This window comes from Ambystoma mexicanum, chromosome 11, assembly GCF_040938575.1.
Source record: "Ambystoma mexicanum isolate Mex_15411 chromosome 11, UKY_AmexF1_1, whole genome shotgun sequence".
NCBI classification, from domain to species: Eukaryota; Metazoa; Chordata; class Amphibia; order Caudata; family Ambystomatidae; genus Ambystoma; species Ambystoma mexicanum.
The window spans coordinates 562,688,718-562,706,423 of NC_090934.1; the positions used below are offsets into that span (position 1 = coordinate 562,688,718).

At 44.5% G+C, this 17,706-nt stretch overlaps 1 protein-coding gene across 2 annotated transcripts in view; it reads left to right on the plus strand.

The window, feature by feature from the left end:
• The window catches only part of CD59 (CD59 molecule (CD59 blood group)), a 231,221-nt gene that overhangs the window by 45,533 nt on the left and 167,982 nt on the right, over positions 1-17,706 (plus strand). Inside the window, exon 2 of one of the 2 annotated variants that reach the window (XM_069623401.1) lies at positions 699-765. The exons of the other annotated variant lie outside the window; for it this stretch is intronic. The gene's annotated coding sequence lies outside the window, so the exon portion shown is untranslated. The remainder of the gene's footprint in view (positions 1-698; positions 766-17,706) is intronic. 2 annotated transcript variants of the gene reach the window in all.

The window sequence follows — 17,706 nt, forward strand, 5'->3', positions numbered from 1 at the left end:
ACATATCAATAGCCAAGAAAAAGATTACGGCCGGGACTATGGGCCTCATCACGAGTTGGGCGGTAACGCCGGCGCTAATAGCGCTGGCGCTATCTGCCCTACCACCAAACCCCCCGGCGCTTTTAGTGCCGGATCACGGGTTTGGCGGTATTGGAAGTCCCCATTCCCCACCGAGCCCATTCGGGAATGCCCCATTCCCCATTGGGCTCAATGGGGAAATTTCGCACTCATACTGCCGGCGGATTTCCTGCCGGCGGTATGAGCGCGAATTTTCGGCGGATTTCGGCGGATTTCTCCCCAGCTCAGAGCTAGGGAGAAACCCGCTGAAGCCCTGATTTGGCGGACCCTTAAATCTGGTGGTAATAACGCTACCGCCGGATTTAAGGGTTACTGCCAAACTCGTGATGAGGCCCTATGTCACTTAAATGTAATGAGGGATACAAATAGCATGGTCTCCTTGGCATACTGTAGTGTCATTGGAAACATGTATGCAATAATTAGTACTTAGAATTTTGTGGGCATTGTCCATCCTAACTGAATGATATTACGGATTGGACTGTACCATGTCCATACCGTATGCTTTGGCTTTTGAACACATTATCCAATGCTAATGAATGAAAATGGATACTGTATCGCTTGTACACGGTGCAGGCATTACATGAGCAATCAATAGTGACACAGACTTTTATTTGGTATAGGTGGGATTTAACCAGTGACTTCCATCAACATAATGTTCTTCACGTGGAATTAAGTTACCAAAATTAGGTAAGCCGACTTTACATGTGATCACTGATACACTAAGTAATGCAATAGTAGTAGCAATATTAGTTCAACTCATGGTCAAGGTATGACCATAAAACGAATGGAAGAGGCTCTTTTTGAGCCAACACTGATTATGACCAGTACTTATTGTTTAGCGCAATGGATGAATTGTGTACTAATTGACTGTATGGGCCATTGTGCCAAGCCACCACCTTAAGTCTAAATAATTGCTTTGGTTTTTTTTCTCCCTTTTTCTTCTCGCTCTCTCCCCTTCCCCCATTTTTGTTTGTTGACTTTGCAACATATGTAATTTCTTTTGTACAACTCCTATGACCTAATACCATATCCAATCCCTTCTCTCTGTGTCTCCTTATGTATACAAACTGAATATATGTGTATATTGTACTTGTTATCAGAATTACGCCCTATTTCGTTTCGAGAAAGGCTCAAGTGTAGCCGACACGTGTAAACTGAAGGGCACCACAACAGTTTCTTTCTTTTTTTTAAATCAACTCAATACATATTTTCTGAACAAAAGATACAACAAACAGTGTGCCGCAGTTATTTGTGGGGAAACCTTTCTTCTAGTTATGGTTGAAAGTACAAGCAGTAGGGTCGCAATTATTTTAAAAAAATGCTATCATACGTTTTAGAATGCTCCCTGATTTATCTTAGTAAAATAGTGTTCTAAACTATGCAAATGATTAAGAGCCTACCCTTCAACTTCCTTTCTGTGAATGTATGCTGTAAAAGGGAGTGGGGTGCGGGTGCTGGGGGTTTTGGGGATGGGTGTCGTACAGGGTATAGGCCTATAGTGAAGTCCTATTAAGATGTAATGGTTAACCCCTTGAGTAACGTGCGCTTGTTTTTTTTTTTACCTTGAGTCTGGGGAAGGGGGAGCAACTAGAGGCGTAACTTGTTGCTGTGTTTGTTATAAGTGTACAGGCCCGTATACACAGGCCAAAGTGTAGGTTTTCATTTTTCAAAGCTTTATTCGGTTTAAAAGTCTCAATAAAAAGAACAGATAACATTGAATCTATGCACTACAAATCAAAGACAAAATCATCAGATGAAAACAGAGCTATATACAGATTATATCATAACTATCTACTATCACACCTTTTGAGGAGAGCACGCTTGCAGCCTCTTTACAGATACATTAATAATTACTGAAGTAAGTAGTTTCCCATAAACCTCCGCCTTAATAACCAGGTGTGATGCACATACCTTGCAGATGCAAAAACAACTTTCTGGTCAAGTGAACATGTTAGAAACTGCATATCTTCATGAGTACTTTGTACCGTTTGGTCGTTCAATAACGGTTTCAGATACATATGCCTTAATTCCAAAGTAGTAGAGCAGATTAACATATAATGTGTTGATGTTTCATTAGCAGATCTACACAATGGACATAGACCAGACCTCGAGGACGACCATGAACGAGTATACCATGCAGTATGTAGTATCCCTAGCCTCAGACTCACAAATAAAGAGCGTTCATAGGGTGAATGAATTTCGTCCAAAAGGCCCTTTGAATTTCCCATCATTGTGCTAGGCAAGAATTCTGGGCCATTCTTAAGTAAGGCCCTTTTAGTTTCCAACTTTTGCATGGATTTTGTCTTGGAGTTTACTTTTGAGGTCTTCACCTGATCCTCCACCTGAGCAGGAGCTCACCAGTGGTGTCAACGCTGCTGGAGCAGCATCGATTGCATCATCACCCCAGTGAGGATGGAAAGGTAAGCTTGCCGGCATGAATTCCTAGTGCCCTTTTTGCACCACCGTTCCGACGGCCATTTCTTCTAATCGGAGAACAATTATTTCTAAAATCGCCTTTAGTGCTTATCTGCATGCACAGCACTTCATAGACCTTCGCCGTACTTTATTTTTACTACAGCGAATCCATTTAATCAACAAAGCGTGTGCCTGGCTGAAAATGGCCCCCGCTTGCACCGAGTTTAGATTTTGTCAGCCTTGACCCCAGCCTACTGCCTGGAGTGACCCAATCGGCTGCTCCTGCTTTCATTGCCCTGTCATCCTTTGCCGGCAGGCGAACGCCGGCCTCCCGAAATAAGGCCCCGAAAAAAGGCTCCTGCCCTGAGCCTGTCACAAGCCCACAGAGCCCAGGGCCTGAAACTATGCCCACGACTCGTCGCTCTGCAAAATCCCTATAACTTTGAATGGAGCGACTTACCCTTGCCTCCTGTGACTTCCAGGGATCTAGTAAGAGGCACACCTGCACATATACTTTTGCTATTGTCTTGTTTACCTCCTCTCTTCTTTGCCAAGCATAACTTCGCAGCCCAGCATATTATCACACCCAACAGGGCTAATAAATAATTTTCATTTACCTGCTCCCATCCTTCCCCGATACCCCCTCTGACATACCGGCCCTGCATATCCCTTTTGTACTTTACCTATCTATGTTGTGCTTTATTCGGGCTATCTTGTACTTTTGCGCATACTTTAATGTACAACATGCATTTGTTCCTGAGCTACCTACCATATGTTGCTTGTGTATGTTCTACAATAACTTGCCCTTCGCATACTCATACTGATTGTTGTTGTTGCTGCGGTTGCAGCGTCGAGTTCCTGCATCAACTGCACTCACCTGGAGGAGTATTTGCTCCTTACCCACTATGTCGCTATATCATTGCTGTACGCTAAACTGTTGCCCAGTGTATTGAGGCTATCTTGCTTGTTATTCCGAACTGCACCATCTATACTGCTAATGCCACTTTAAACGTCGACACGCTCTAATTACTCATGCTCTACTGACATTTGGGTGCCTCTCTGCCTTCTCACCATACCTTGAGCACTTTGAACTGTATGCATGATTCTTGACACTGTACTTGCAGCCATACAGAGCTCACTGTTGCTTTTGTCCACCGGGCCCCACCTGTATGTTTCATACCAATTAGATTGCACCGCATTATGTCCCTACCTTATTTATTACTTTGCACTCTCCTGCTACTCTTCTCCACTACAGCTCTGGAGGGGTCATCCTACCACGGCAGTAGTGTTTCAGTCTACAGTCCTTAAGAAACCTAATTTTATCATGCTAGACTGTGTTAGCACCCTAAACCCCTCCAGGCTACCACTCGCTAACGCACACCGGCCTTCACTCCTGCCTAACAGCCTGCTGCACTGCCCAAGCACTAAAACTACACCTTTGATACCACCTACTAACATTTACCTCAACGCACCAGCCTTATGGTTGGAACACTTCACAGCCAAACCCACCCCCAACCAACCCTGCCCATTGCACCACAGGAGCCTCAGACTTGGCTCTAGATTCTCCTGTACAGCCCGTCTCGTACACACTCTTATCACTACCTTGAATCCCTTGAGTACCACAGGAACCAACACACCTAACCTAGTGGCATCAGGAATCATTAACCCCTCTCTTGTAGGCATTCCTAACAGTAACACGTCTAAAACCCTCAAAGAGACCGTGATTAAAGGCGCACTTGTTAATGCTAGATCCCTCCCTGCACATGCAGTGGACATCGCAGACTATATCACTTTGCATGAATTAGACTTCATTTCTATTACTGAGACCTGGCTACATGCAGCCTCTGGTCCCTTACTCTCTCTGGCCATCCCCAGCGGATACGCCGTTATTAGATGCGACCATAACATGAAGGGCGGTGGTGTTGCTGTCATTCATAATACCTCCCTCGGTCTGAGTCATCCCTAATCAACAAATGACCTCTGCTGAGCTACTGACGGTCAAGCTACCTATCGCACCTAACCAGAATGCCACTCTGCACCTCATCTACAGGCCCCCAGGTCCTATCACCATCTTCGCAGATGACATTACCTCCATACTTGCAGATAAAACCAAGTCCAATTCGTAAATTATATTGTTAGGTGACTTCAATCTCGGTCTACGTGATCCTAACGACTTCGAAGCCCTGGACCTTGCCAGTACACTCAATGACATGGGTTTTTCACATCACATTCTTGAACCTACCCACAACAAAGGGAGAACCCTTGATTGGGTGGTCGACCTGGACTGTAGCTTTAACCTAGTGCCTAACTCACCCTGAATTTGGTCTGACCACCTCATAATCTCTTCAATATTAAAGCCAATGACCAATGCCCCAATCTGGACATTGCACCCGCAATCTGCACTAGAAATAAAAAAGGACATAACAAGAGAAAACTTCACCCCCTTATCCTACCCATAATCGACAATGCCTCTCAGTCTTGCTCTGACCCGACAGTCCTAGTTTATATATTCAATCACTCCATGCTCTCAAAGCTTTGAACACCATTGCCCCTATCAAATTGCGGAAACCTGAGCCCCACACACATCTCAATTCTTGGTTCACTCCACAGCTGAGAGTGCTACGTAAAGAAAAGCGAAACGTGGAAGCCCGTTGGAAAAGTCATCCCTCTGATGCTAACAAAGACAGTCTCTTCTTAGCCTCTTTGTCATTAAGAGAGGCTATCTTTCAAGCGAAAAAAGAGACATACAACAAGCGGATTTTGCAATCTGAATCCAACACCAATGAACTCTTTAAGATTCTTAAGGAACTTGAATCACCTACCACTCCCCCAGACACCTGTAGTAAAGACAGCACATGGTGTTCTAATATACAAAAGGCACTACTCGACAGAGTCACTACACTCCAATCTAAAATCAACGCCATAAAAAATAGCCTACATCGTGATCTGCAGCTTAATTTCCCCAACAGGAAAACTGCCCCCTTACCTCACACCATCAAACACTTCAGCTTTTCGCCCCTGATAATCTTAGAGGTAGAGAATATTATCAGAAAACTGAAACAATCCAATTGTCAGGGTGACGCATGTCCTGCCCCTATCATTGAGTCCACCCACGAATTAGCTCCCTTTATCACTGCCTTTATTAATGCCTCATTCCGCTCAAGCATTGTCCCAGATAACCTGAAGGACGCAAAGGTCATCCCCCATCTTAAAAAAACCGACCTTAGACCCTAACATACCCATAACTACTGTCACCTTTTTGCTAAAGATCCTGGACCGAGCTGCTTATCTACAGATCCAGGATTATCTGGAGACGAACAAACTACTTGGCCTCAGACAATCTGGCTTCCGTCCTAGGCACGGAACTGAAACTGCCCTTATTGATTTAAAAATCCAGATTGAGGAGCTAAAAGACAACCGTAAATTGTCACTCCTTCTTTTACTTGACTTATCAGCTGACTTTTACTTTAACTACCAAATTCTCAGCAAGCACCTAAAGTCAGCAGCCTACTTCTCAGATAATGCCACCCTGTGGATCCGTTCCTTCTGTCTCAACGATGTAAAAACAGAGCTCCTTATTTTGGGCTCCCACTATCGTCTCAGCAAATTAGATCCCATCTTCAAATCCTTCATCATTAATGGCAACACCATCAAAGTCTCTAACGATACTAAAACCCTGGGCATCTACCTCGACTCTACCTTATCACTCTAGACCAACTAACCCATAATCTCAGCATCCGCTTACACATGCAAACGTATCACTGCCTGCCGCTCATTCCACACCACTCCTAACTGCAGCACCCTTGCTAGAACCCTTATTATGTCAAAAATAGACTACTGTAACGTGCTCTACCTTGGGACGAGTCAACGTAATGTTGACAAGCTGCAGGTTACCCAAAACAACGCTATCGGGGCAGCTCTGAATATCCCCAGGAATCGGCATATATCTGATACTAGACAGAGCCTTCACTGGCTCTCAGTAGCCCAAAGAGTCGCCCTTAAATCATTCGCCCTGACGCACAAATGTCTCGCCAATCAGGCTCATAACTACCTGGTGTGCCGGTTCTTACCTCACACTGCCTGCCGTCCTCTTAGAGCGGCCCAAGCCCATTGTCTTGCCATACCCAGATTTAAGCTTCAAAAAGTTGGCGGCTCCAGTTTTCCGGTCCTTGCCTCCAAACTTTGGAACTCACTTCCTAACCCTCTCAGATCTGAACCATCTTTCCATTCCTTCAAAAGTAAAGCTAAGCTCTAGATTACTGAACAAGACATGCAAACCACTGCTCGCACTAGCCGCATTTCCACCACTGAATGACCGTGCTAACGTCCCTATCAGTATCCTTTTAATTTCTGCCAATGTAAATATATTGTAATGTAACTACCCTGTGGGCCTCATTACACGGAATGCTTGCCGCCGGTACCATACCGGTACAACCATGGAGAAAAGGGGGAATTACCACCCTATTCCAAGGTTGGCGGGGCGGTAATTCCCCCTTCCTCCATGGCCCTTCCCCATTCCCATTTTTGCCCCATAGGGCTCAATGGGAGTGGGGAAGGATTGCGGTACCGTAATTAGCACCAAGATCCCTTTGCGGGTCCCAACTTTAACAGCTGGTCTACACCAGCCGTTAATGTCGGGTCCCGCAAAGGGACCTCGTAGTAAGGCGGTAAGGGTTTACCGGTGCCCTTACCGGTACCGGTAAACCCTTACCGCCTATCGTGTAATGAGGCCCTGTAAGTATTATGTATGTAAAAATTATGTATGTTAGCAAATTTTGTTGTTATGCTGTTTGACGTCTCCTTGTTGTTTACTATGTCACTGTAACACTCTGTAACCTAATATATGCACCCAGATGCCTTTGGGCCAGGCGCGCTATATAAATAAACAAAATAAAAATACAAATTCTTACAATCCAAAGGATTATCCCAGAGGTATCCAGAGTTCAACATGTATAACAAATGCTTTACATGGGCCAGCCAACGCCAACTTTTGGCCACCTCCAGAAGTAAAAAATGTCTCAAAGCATCTTGATACATTGCCAACCCTGGGGAGGTCCCGAGTCTAACCTAGTATAGCACAGGTTTATGGGCAATCTGGTCGGCTATGGGAAAGACACTAAGGTCCATTAAAACCAGCAATCTAGGAGCGCTTTTAGGCAGCAAAAGTAATTGTTTCATAAACTTGTTATCAATAGTAGATAATGATGATTAATATAGCCCCAAAGCTCCGACCCATAAAGGGTTGCTGGCAAGGCTTGTTTTTCAGACCTCTGCCCTATAACGTGACTTCGACCCTGCCTGCCTACCGACATTGCCCATAGTCTAGGTACCTGCTGTCCATAGGCCTCCTAGGCCTGCTGTTACCTCTACTATGTCGTGAAATTGTACTCTCGGCATATGCATATTCCTGTATAGTTAAGTACATATTCTATATGCTATTGTATCATGTATTGTATTTTTCTTTTATATCTGTGTATTTCTGTAATTCTGTTATTGTTTTTTTTTTCTTCTGTATCTGTATTTTTCTGTAATTCTGTACCTAAGTAAAGCGCCCAGATACCCTTGGGTTTGGTGCTCCTATATAAGAAAATCAAACAAACAAATCCATAGCCGGTGAAATTGCCCAGCTACCGTGACGGCAGAAGACAGAGTAAATTCCCCCACTATAGGTTCATTGACACAGTAGGAAGACCACTATATGTCCTAAGCCAACAGCACCCTCACGCGGTGACAACAGGCGAAGCTACTGCTTCGGACAAACATACATCTGGCCTTTTATTATATTGTTAGATTGGATAGGAGGAAATATTACTTACTCCAAGCCATACTCTTGCTTGATAGGCATCCTTTATAACGTAATTAACTTGATTCCATCAAGAGACACGCTACATACTCGCTTTACGGTCAACCTTTTGTTTTCCTCCAAAACCTCATTGCCAAAACCTGCACCCTTGAAAATGGAGCTTCTTCACCCTTAATCCTCCTGAGCTTTCCATTCATGGATGGTCTGATTGATGCCCCATAATAAGCAGAAGGGGCAAGTAATTGATGGGGAAGAATTGTTTAGGACTTGTTTTAATCAAAGTTACCTCATGTAATTAAAGCATGTATCTCCTCATCCCTCTTCATGGTCCCTTTTGCTTTATGAAGGAAAATTCACCCTAAACCATGGTGAAAACAAGCATTAGCAATGCCAACAGTTTGGGCTTTTGTGTAGGCATGAAAAAGGCACTTGACAGGTACAGCCATATTGGTATTAACTGACATTCGATTGTGGCTGCAGCAAAATGGTGCTAGAACCTGGACATATAATAGCAGTGCCTTGCAAATGCCCAATACGTAACATACAAGCCAAAAAGACTGTTCACTTTGCCAATAATTGTTTTGAACAGGACTTCAGCGAAGGACACTCGTGCTTGTGCTTATAAATCAAGTGGCTGAAGGCAGACCTGATTGAAGACATTTTTCTTACACCAATACCGTGTTTACAACTCCAAATAAGTAATTAACTCTCAGAAGAACTCAGAAGAACTCTCTTGTAGAAAAATATAAACATTAATGTGAGTCATACATCCGAAGAACATTAAAATAGTAACAATATTGGCAAACTGAACTTGCCAATTGCTCTCTGAAAACCGGATCCAAATAAATCTCCACTCTCAACTTATATCATAAAACACGGTCCTCCTCTCACACTTGCATTGTATTATGATATGGCATTTTATAACGCGCCTATACGCAAGTGTTTCGAGGCGCGAAAAGTGTTTTGCCCCGCAAGGACAGCGCTCTTCCCCATGCTTCTGGTCAAGGAGTAGCTACTCTCCTATTAGGCTCAGACTCCTACCCTCTGTTTATGACAGAAGCTCACTCAGACCTATGATGTAATATGCAAATAGATCCAGGACTGTAGTACCAGAACGTTGACAGATTCTAGAAAAACCCAACTGGGAAACTACCAGAGAACCCCAATTGGGAGAGGGCACGCTTTGGAGTACATGGAAACATATGATGGAACATTTTTGCGCCCGTGTTTTTCTACCTTGAGACGTGCACTCTGCATATGGAAAACCAGTTTTGCGGTCCAGAGGAAAAGAAGACTAGTGCAGCAGGGCTGCGAGTGTGTCCTGCCTAAAGTTTACACATGCAACACCACTCTTTTGTTCTTTTGAATCTTGACTGCCTTAATGAATAAAATGACCATGAAAGTGGCTTTTAATTCCTGCCATTTGGAGCAGTATTGCCTACTACCCCTTTCTATTCACATTGATCCTAAAGTGTGAACAGATCGTTCCCCCCCCCACAACTTCCCCCTTTCTGCTGAAGTTTCTAAGTACAAGGAGATGTGCAGGTAACAGGAGACAACGGTTTTCCAGCTGTTCATAATCAGCCACCACTGTACTGTAATGCATCCTAGGTTTTCTGTGTAACTGGTATGCTGTCAAATGGTTGGACTGATGGAATCCAGTGTCCAAGGTTGTCACCATTGTATAAAGTGTTTGTCACTCCCAAGCTATTACTTAAAAGACTTGGATCTGTGTCCTACTGATATTTAAACCACAGCCTTGCTGGGTCCCTTGAATATTGTAGCAGATTCTGAAGATTTATCTGCAGCTGCCACATCCACCCCTCTGAAAGAGCCCACGCCTTCTCGATTCCTGACTCCCCACTCTGAGCATGTTAACTTCAACAAGCCAAATTATCAAGTAAGATCCCCCATGTTTAGCCAACTACTCCTGGGAAGGCAATGGCAGATACAGTACACGCAATAGTCTGTGGCATGGTGGGAAAGATCCTGTAAACCGAAAACCGCCTTCCTCCATTATGCTGTAGCCTCCAACTGTGAGCGGGCTCCAGGCCCCATCCATGCTGACAAACTGGAAGCACTGCTGCTGCTCGAAACTGGCAGATGAAGACCTGACGGTGCTTGCAGGGTGAGATGGTCTAGCAAACCAGAACACTGCAAGAAGGATCCGAGCCTTGTGTCTTCTCAGTCAGACTTGTACTGTGACCTATGACCAAGCTATTTAAGCACCAGTCCGACTCAGATGGATTGCGGAATCTGTTGATTGATTTTCTTTTTTAGGCACTTATTTCTTCATCCTCGTGGCTTCCCAGAGACTGCTGGGAGTGAAAGCCTTAGGCTTTTAGGATTTTTATTAAATCAAATGTTTTTTTGTTTCTGTAGTGGGAGGTCTGCTAATTAAGCTTCCTTTTCCTAAAGCAACATGCCAAAAGCATAGTATATTCAAGTGTCTTTGCACATCAACACCAGCTCTTTGGTGGCAGCAGGGCAGGTTCAAAGGACACAAGTGCATTTATGACAGCTGCTGGAACACAACATTACAGCCAGGCGTGGTGGCTTTTAAAATTATCTGCACCTCTCATTCAAATTATAATAATTTGGTCCCCTATTCAGCTGGGTGGTACTGTAAAATGAGCCATGCCTAGTTATGGCATGGTGTGTACAGGGTCACACAATTATACAACCATAGCAATTTGATATCATAAGACACTTTCACACCATGGTGCTGACCATTGCAGTCCCTTTCAAGACATGGGCAAAGGGTGAGTTAGAGTAGACCAGTAAAGAAAGGGGTTCAACGTTTTTAATTCTGCTAGGGACTCCCGATTTCTTGTAGCCAAGGCATTCTGGGTATGTCGGAAGGCAAAGGACACTTATTTAGGCTAGAAGCTCAGCTTGACGTCAAGTACCTAAGACCAGAACTGAAGGTGTTTTGATGAGGCCATCTCATCCTGGCCCACTTTAAAGGGCCATTGTGACTTTAAGCCCCCCTTCTTGCCTTTTTAAAGACCTATTCTGGAACATTGGCATTGCCGCTGTAATCCTTTTGCTTGAACACCCCTGCTTCTCAACCCAGGGTGCCCTTTCTTATCAAAAGTCTATATTCTGTCAGAGGTAGGGCCTTTAGTTTTCTAATTAGTTGTGTGCTTTGATTGTTTTTATTAAAGCTGCTATTTTTATCACACACCACCTGTAGGTATAGGCTGTCCTCGGCCTGTGCTACCAAAAGCAGCAGAGGAGGTATGCCTGTCCGGCTGTGCCTGTTTAAGCTTTATGATTGGAATTACTGCTGGTTTAGTAGTAGTTTGGGGCTGAGTAGATGGTTTAGCCACAAGGCCAACAACTAATAGTACATTGCACAGTGGCAAGCTTGATACACCAAACCCTTACCCCCACTTCGAGAAATACAAACACTGACACTAATGCACATATGTACTTCACTGTGACTTTGAACACACAATACTGGTTCCCAATGCTATGTGGGTATTTGGTAGGAAGTATGAATCCCTCCACACCTTATGCTAAGAAATTTACCGTTGGTGGTGGGACGGTTGATGATATATATATATATATCTGGATAGCCAGGTAATAATTATCATTTAAACAGCAAACGTTTTATTAGGGTCTTGCAAGTGAACATAGAAGGAACTTCTTGTAATTTTTGTAGAGGAGGAACCGAATGCCTCTACCAGAAGTCTAGGCCCCATTTTTTCCTATATGTTGGAAACCGGAAATTGAGACATGCGCAGCGCCAGTAATGTCTATACCATGAAAAGCCTTTGAGACAAGGTATCCATTTCGAAAACCCTATCTGATTTATCCTCTGAGAACTGATGGTCTCCTGCAGGAAATCCCAGAACGAATATGAAGATTAGTGAAAGAAAAGATTGGTGGTGTTACACGAAGTAAAGGTGACGCACTGAGGAGAATAATCGAAGGAAAGGATGTATAGACTGTATAGAATCTGATGATGAAATAAAGGATCAAGTAACCTTCAGTACGCGGAATGAAGATTGCATGTGGGAAGAGCACTGCAGAAAATGCATGCCGTTTTAGAGCTGTACAGATGCAGCAACGCAAGTCGACTAAGTAATCGTAAAGGATGGCTAAACGTAGTGAATAGACTGTAGGCTGTGCCGCCATTATATAGAATCTGGATATTCGATGTTGCAACATTAGTAAGCCAGGACCCATGAAGAGAAGGGCTGAAAGTGTGGCGCAGCAAAGAAAACAGCTGCAGCTCGAGGAGCTCTCTGGCCCAGTGTCAAAGGTTTGGGGCAGCCAAGAACTAGTTATCTATCCTTGAAGATGCAGAGAACGTGAGAAGCGAGACGCGCCCCTGTTAAGGTGTGATGGAAAGACACCATGGGCCTCATTACGACCCTGGCGCTAAGTGTTTAATGGCGCCGTAAAAGGCTGCGGCGCCGTTAAACACTTAGCGCCTTACTACGAGGTCCCTTTGCGGGACCCGACCTTAACGGCTGGTCTACACCAGCCGTTAAAGTAGGAACCCGCAAAGGGATCTTGGTGCTAAGTACGGTACCGTACTTGGCGGTACCGTACTTGGCGCCTTCCCCATTCCCATAGAGCCCTATCGGGCGAAAATGGGCATGGGGAAGGGCCATGGTTCAATGGGGGAATTACTGCCCCCGCCAACCTTGGAATGGGGTGGTAATTTCCCATTGAACCATGGCGGACCCGTTACAACACCGGCACCAACCATGGTGCTAATAGTGCCATGGTTTGGCGCCGGTGTGGTAATGAGGCCCCATGAGTGGCAAGTTTTATTCATTTAATACTATGAAATGCAAAAAAGGAGCTAAAACACGTTCTCCTGTCACATGGGGTAGATGGAAATAGAAACTGGGCATGCAGAACCCAGACTTGAAGATAAGAACGTGCTTGCATTCCCTTCTATTCGCAGGAGCAGTGATACTTTGCAAGGTCGAGTTCAAAGACCATTCAAATGGCAGAAGGCATGAGTGATGATAGATGTTGGGCTAATTGGGTGGGAAGGCATGGTCAAGTCCACCCACTGACACCTGGGGTACCAGCTTGCGTGCTGCTTGCAAGTCAAATATTCCAGAAGGTTACAAGTGTGCCAACCAATTATAGAGTGCCATATAACGAAGAGCTCTATAGTGTGAGAGCCAATGATGTACTGTGTATCTAATAAGTGTTGAAGATGACTTGCACTAGGGGTGGGCCTAAGTTGTTCAACTGACTGTAGAGATCCAATCACAATACAATCCCTTATAGAAAGCATACCTATTCCCCTTAATCCAATCACCATCCCAAGTAGGTTTTCTTAGTTTGCCACGTAGTATGACATCACGAATGATGAATTTTTGCTATATAAGTATGTTTTTTTTAATGAAATGATTCGAGATTGTTCTGTGTGACGTCCGTTCATGTCCGTTGTGCCTCCCTGTTTAGACGATTGAGATAAAAACAGAGTACTTTACTTCCTGAGTCAGTCTTATTATTTGGTGTAAGAGTTATTCTGCATCCCCCTGCATCGTATGGTGTGCTACCTCAATTAAAAGGACCAAGAGGGTTAATTTTGCTCTTGCACATAATTGATGGAATGCATTTGTAGCTTGTGGCTTATTGTCTACATAAAATGCGAAACCCAGTTTATAACATGTTTCAAACATGCAGTTTCCTTGGATCAGATCCAAGGAAGAAAGAAACACGTTGTTTGTAATAATATATGAAACATAAACCCTACAATTACATCTGTTTCCCAGAGACTCAGGGGAACAAGCCTGACATGTTCGAAAACAAAAATTGGCCAGCAGATGAAACGCAGCAGCGGCCCCAGTGACGTTCAGTGAGCTTTAACAATTTGAGCATTGTTATTGAGGATTAATTCAAGCACCGTTAGATTGAAGCTCAGGTGCTTTTCTGTCTTTTGTTGTAATGAGCTTCATCCATCTCACCTTTTTTTGCTCGAATTGACTGGGAGGGGACGGTGGGAGGAAGATGGCAGGGCGGGGGGAAGCAGACATGAGGCTGCACAGAACGAGGGATGAGATCGTAGGATTCAGCCCGCAATCCGAGCAGCCTGATGGTTGGTTTCCCGCCTTCGGTGCTAATACATGATGGTCTATGCCAAGGGTAAGGTGGAGGTGTGGCTGCAATCTCTTTAAATCTTATTTCAGACAACAAAAAATCTTGAAACGCCTGGTAGACCTGCAGATTGAGTAACTTAAGTTAATTTATCTGGCCAACCTAAGAGAAATGTACTTGACCCATGAACTGGATATTGATTGAAAAAAGTGTTTCCAAATTCACCCATCAGAAAACATGTGCTCCCAATCCATGTAGAAGTGTGATCGGTGGTCTGGCCTGAAAGGGAGTACACACACAACGAATGATGGACACATGCAATGCCTCACATCACAGCACGGTTGAGCTTGGCCCTTGTAGAGCTTACTCTGCCTCCCTTCGGATCAACAATAACTGCATGTGTATAACATTTCAAATGTGTTTTAATAATCACTTTAGTGTTTAAAAATCACATTAGGGTATTTTTATTGAAAGATGTCATTAATCAAGCTTTACTATGCATCTCATTTAATTGCTTCCACATTACTATTCTGAAAACTTCCCACAGACCCAATTTAACAGAAACGAAAAATGCTGAAATAATTTGCCTGCACAATTGAAGCCCTAGATGTTTCCAAATTAAGTTAATATAATTCTGTGCCCATTCAAACAAATATACAAGATGCTGCAAATACCCTTGCTGCTAAGAATTAAAATCATCTGCATTTCATAATGTCTTTGCTGCAATGAAGGACGTTGCCACAACATAATTCTGATAGTAAAACGCCCCCAAAATAAGTGTCCAAGAAGAATCCTGCATGCTAGATAAGTGCCGCTCCTTTTCTCAATACTGCCACCTCAGTGTCCCTCCCCAGTCCACCCAGGCCTATTTCTCAGGGCAGGCGTCCGTCTACATGTTCAATTCCTCTACAAAGCAGCTCACGTTTTGTAAGTCACTCATGTGACAAGGCCAGTTTCCGGGCCTATCCCTTGATAGGATCCCCTCTTAGCCAGGGGTGGGAGGCCTACCAATGCGAAATCCAGAGCCTGTCCTACCCCTGAGGAGGACGGGGGAGAGGAGCTGATGGGGGGCGGGGGGGCGTCGGGGAGAGGGAGAAGGGGAGGGGAGAGATCGAGATCGATCCCTGATGTGGCAGCAGGGGAACTCTGCAACAGAAACTCTCCACAACCATTGACGGCAGCACACAGACCCCTGAACAAAGCTCGCTTGCCCTAGGTGAGCCTGGACGAAGACCTAACCCAAACCTGGACATTAAGCTTCCCGGAGAGCCATCCGTATTCCATGGCAGGGCCACATTGAGAAGTGGGAGGGACCTAACCTGCTATTTGTGAACTTTGCTGCTGCTTCTATCAACTCGGAAGACTGGGTCAGATGCAGTGGAGGGAGGAGTGAGAGCATAAAAAGAACGTCAGGAAACGGGACATTGTGAGTAGTTTGGGTGAGGTTGGAGGTGGAGGTGGCAAACCAAGAGACCAGCAGGAGGAAGGAAGGAAGGAGCCGCAGTGTGTGGCAAATATTTCTGGAGAAGGTGAGGTTTGTGAGTGCAAGTGGTACTGCGTTGTGCAGTGTGCGTGAAAGTGTGGCAGGTGTGGTTAGGAGGGTAGGGAGTGAGTGTGAAGGGCTTGTGTGAGTGACAGGAGGGTGCCTGAGTAGGAGTTGAGTTCATTGGTAGATGTAGTATGGAGCTGGGAGTTGTAGGGTGAATGTTGGAGTAGTAATACCAAAGGGTGGAGGTGAGATTTAGGAGTGATGGACATTGAAGGGACAGAGGAGGAAGACAAAGGGAGTAGACTGAGTAATATGAATCGAGTAGTGAGAGGGGTGTGTGTGTGTGTGTGTGTGTGTGTGTGTGTAGACAGTGTCTGCACAGCACATCACAGGTAATGCTCCCCTCTCAGTCTCTGCTGCTTTGCCCTCTTCCTCAGCAACAACCCTAAAATTCTTTTATAATCCTTGGTTCACAGGACTGTGGTGGGGGGCAGGCTAACTCAGCATTTGGATAGAGTTGTGAGGTTTAGCCAGGTGTCACGCCTAGATAGAATGGTGAAGTTTAGCTATGCGTCCCACTTGGAGTGAATTGTGAAGAATATGCGTGCATCACACTTTGAATTAAGAAGTTTAGTCATGCGTCAGACTTGGATAAAACTGAGATTAACCATGCGTCAGTTATGGAGATTAGTCATTTGTCACAACAGATAGGACTGTGTAGATTAGCCACATAGAAGAGCTTAGCGAGTAGCCAAAGCACTAACCACCCGCTTCTACCTCATCGGACACACCACCCACTATACACGCCCCCTGGGCTAGCCAACCTATATTCTAACACAAACCCAACACAAGCAACACACACTTCAAACAAACCCGGACACTGCACCTTAACTGTACAGACACAACAAACCAGTGCGCAAAACTTAATGCAGCACTCCTTCTCATCCCAAGTTGCTACTGCTTCAGTTTTTCTAGACATCTATTATCTCCACAACCTATTGCGTGGTCTTTAATAATACTAGCATTCCCTTACCCATGCTCATGTTTGGGCTGTCTTCTTTGTGATCCCTATTTTTTTCATAAGCTTTGTAGTGTTTTGTTTTTTCCTTGCTGGGTACAAGTGTGAGCAGTATTTTTGTAGTCTTTTTTTTGTCATAGCAACAGGCCTTTTTCCTCCTTAAATCAGCAGTCCCTCCTCGTCGCTGTGTCCCCCGTTAAACACCAATGAAGGATGAGTTTTAACTCCACTGGCTTAATGCTCTTCTTTCCTTTGCAGATAGAAACTGTTTATCGGAGTCGGTAGTTGGGGTTCTTAAGCAACACAGTGTTATATGGATCCTCCATGGCACTTATTACATGGACTAGGTGCAAGTAATCCTGGAGGCAACATGGGTAATGTAGCTTGCTCTTTGTGCTCCACAGAACACAAGGAAAAGCAACACTGTTCCCCCAAATTACTGCTTTCCTTCCCATAATTATTAGCCAGTTTAATGGTACTCAATTATCTGTCCTTCCTGGGATATAAACCCTGATGGAAGTTTGCACAAATACTCATTAACTTAGTTGCCGATTCAGACTCCACGTTAGGCAGAACATGATGTTGATACTGAGTTCTAACATTTGTCCCTTCTTTTCTTTACCTTGATTGGCAATGTTCTTTCTCCCTGCACTCTGGAGAAACAAAGTGGGGAAAAGTAGATGGGTCAAGCCGTCCTAACCAAGGGTTGTAAAGTTTGCAGGGCGGTAGGGAGAACATAGCAGCGGTACTCTCCCATCCTTGGGCACTGATCGTATTGACTCCTTAGCTCTTTATGCTAAGGTGTGTTGTTAAATTCCACACAGTGGTTTA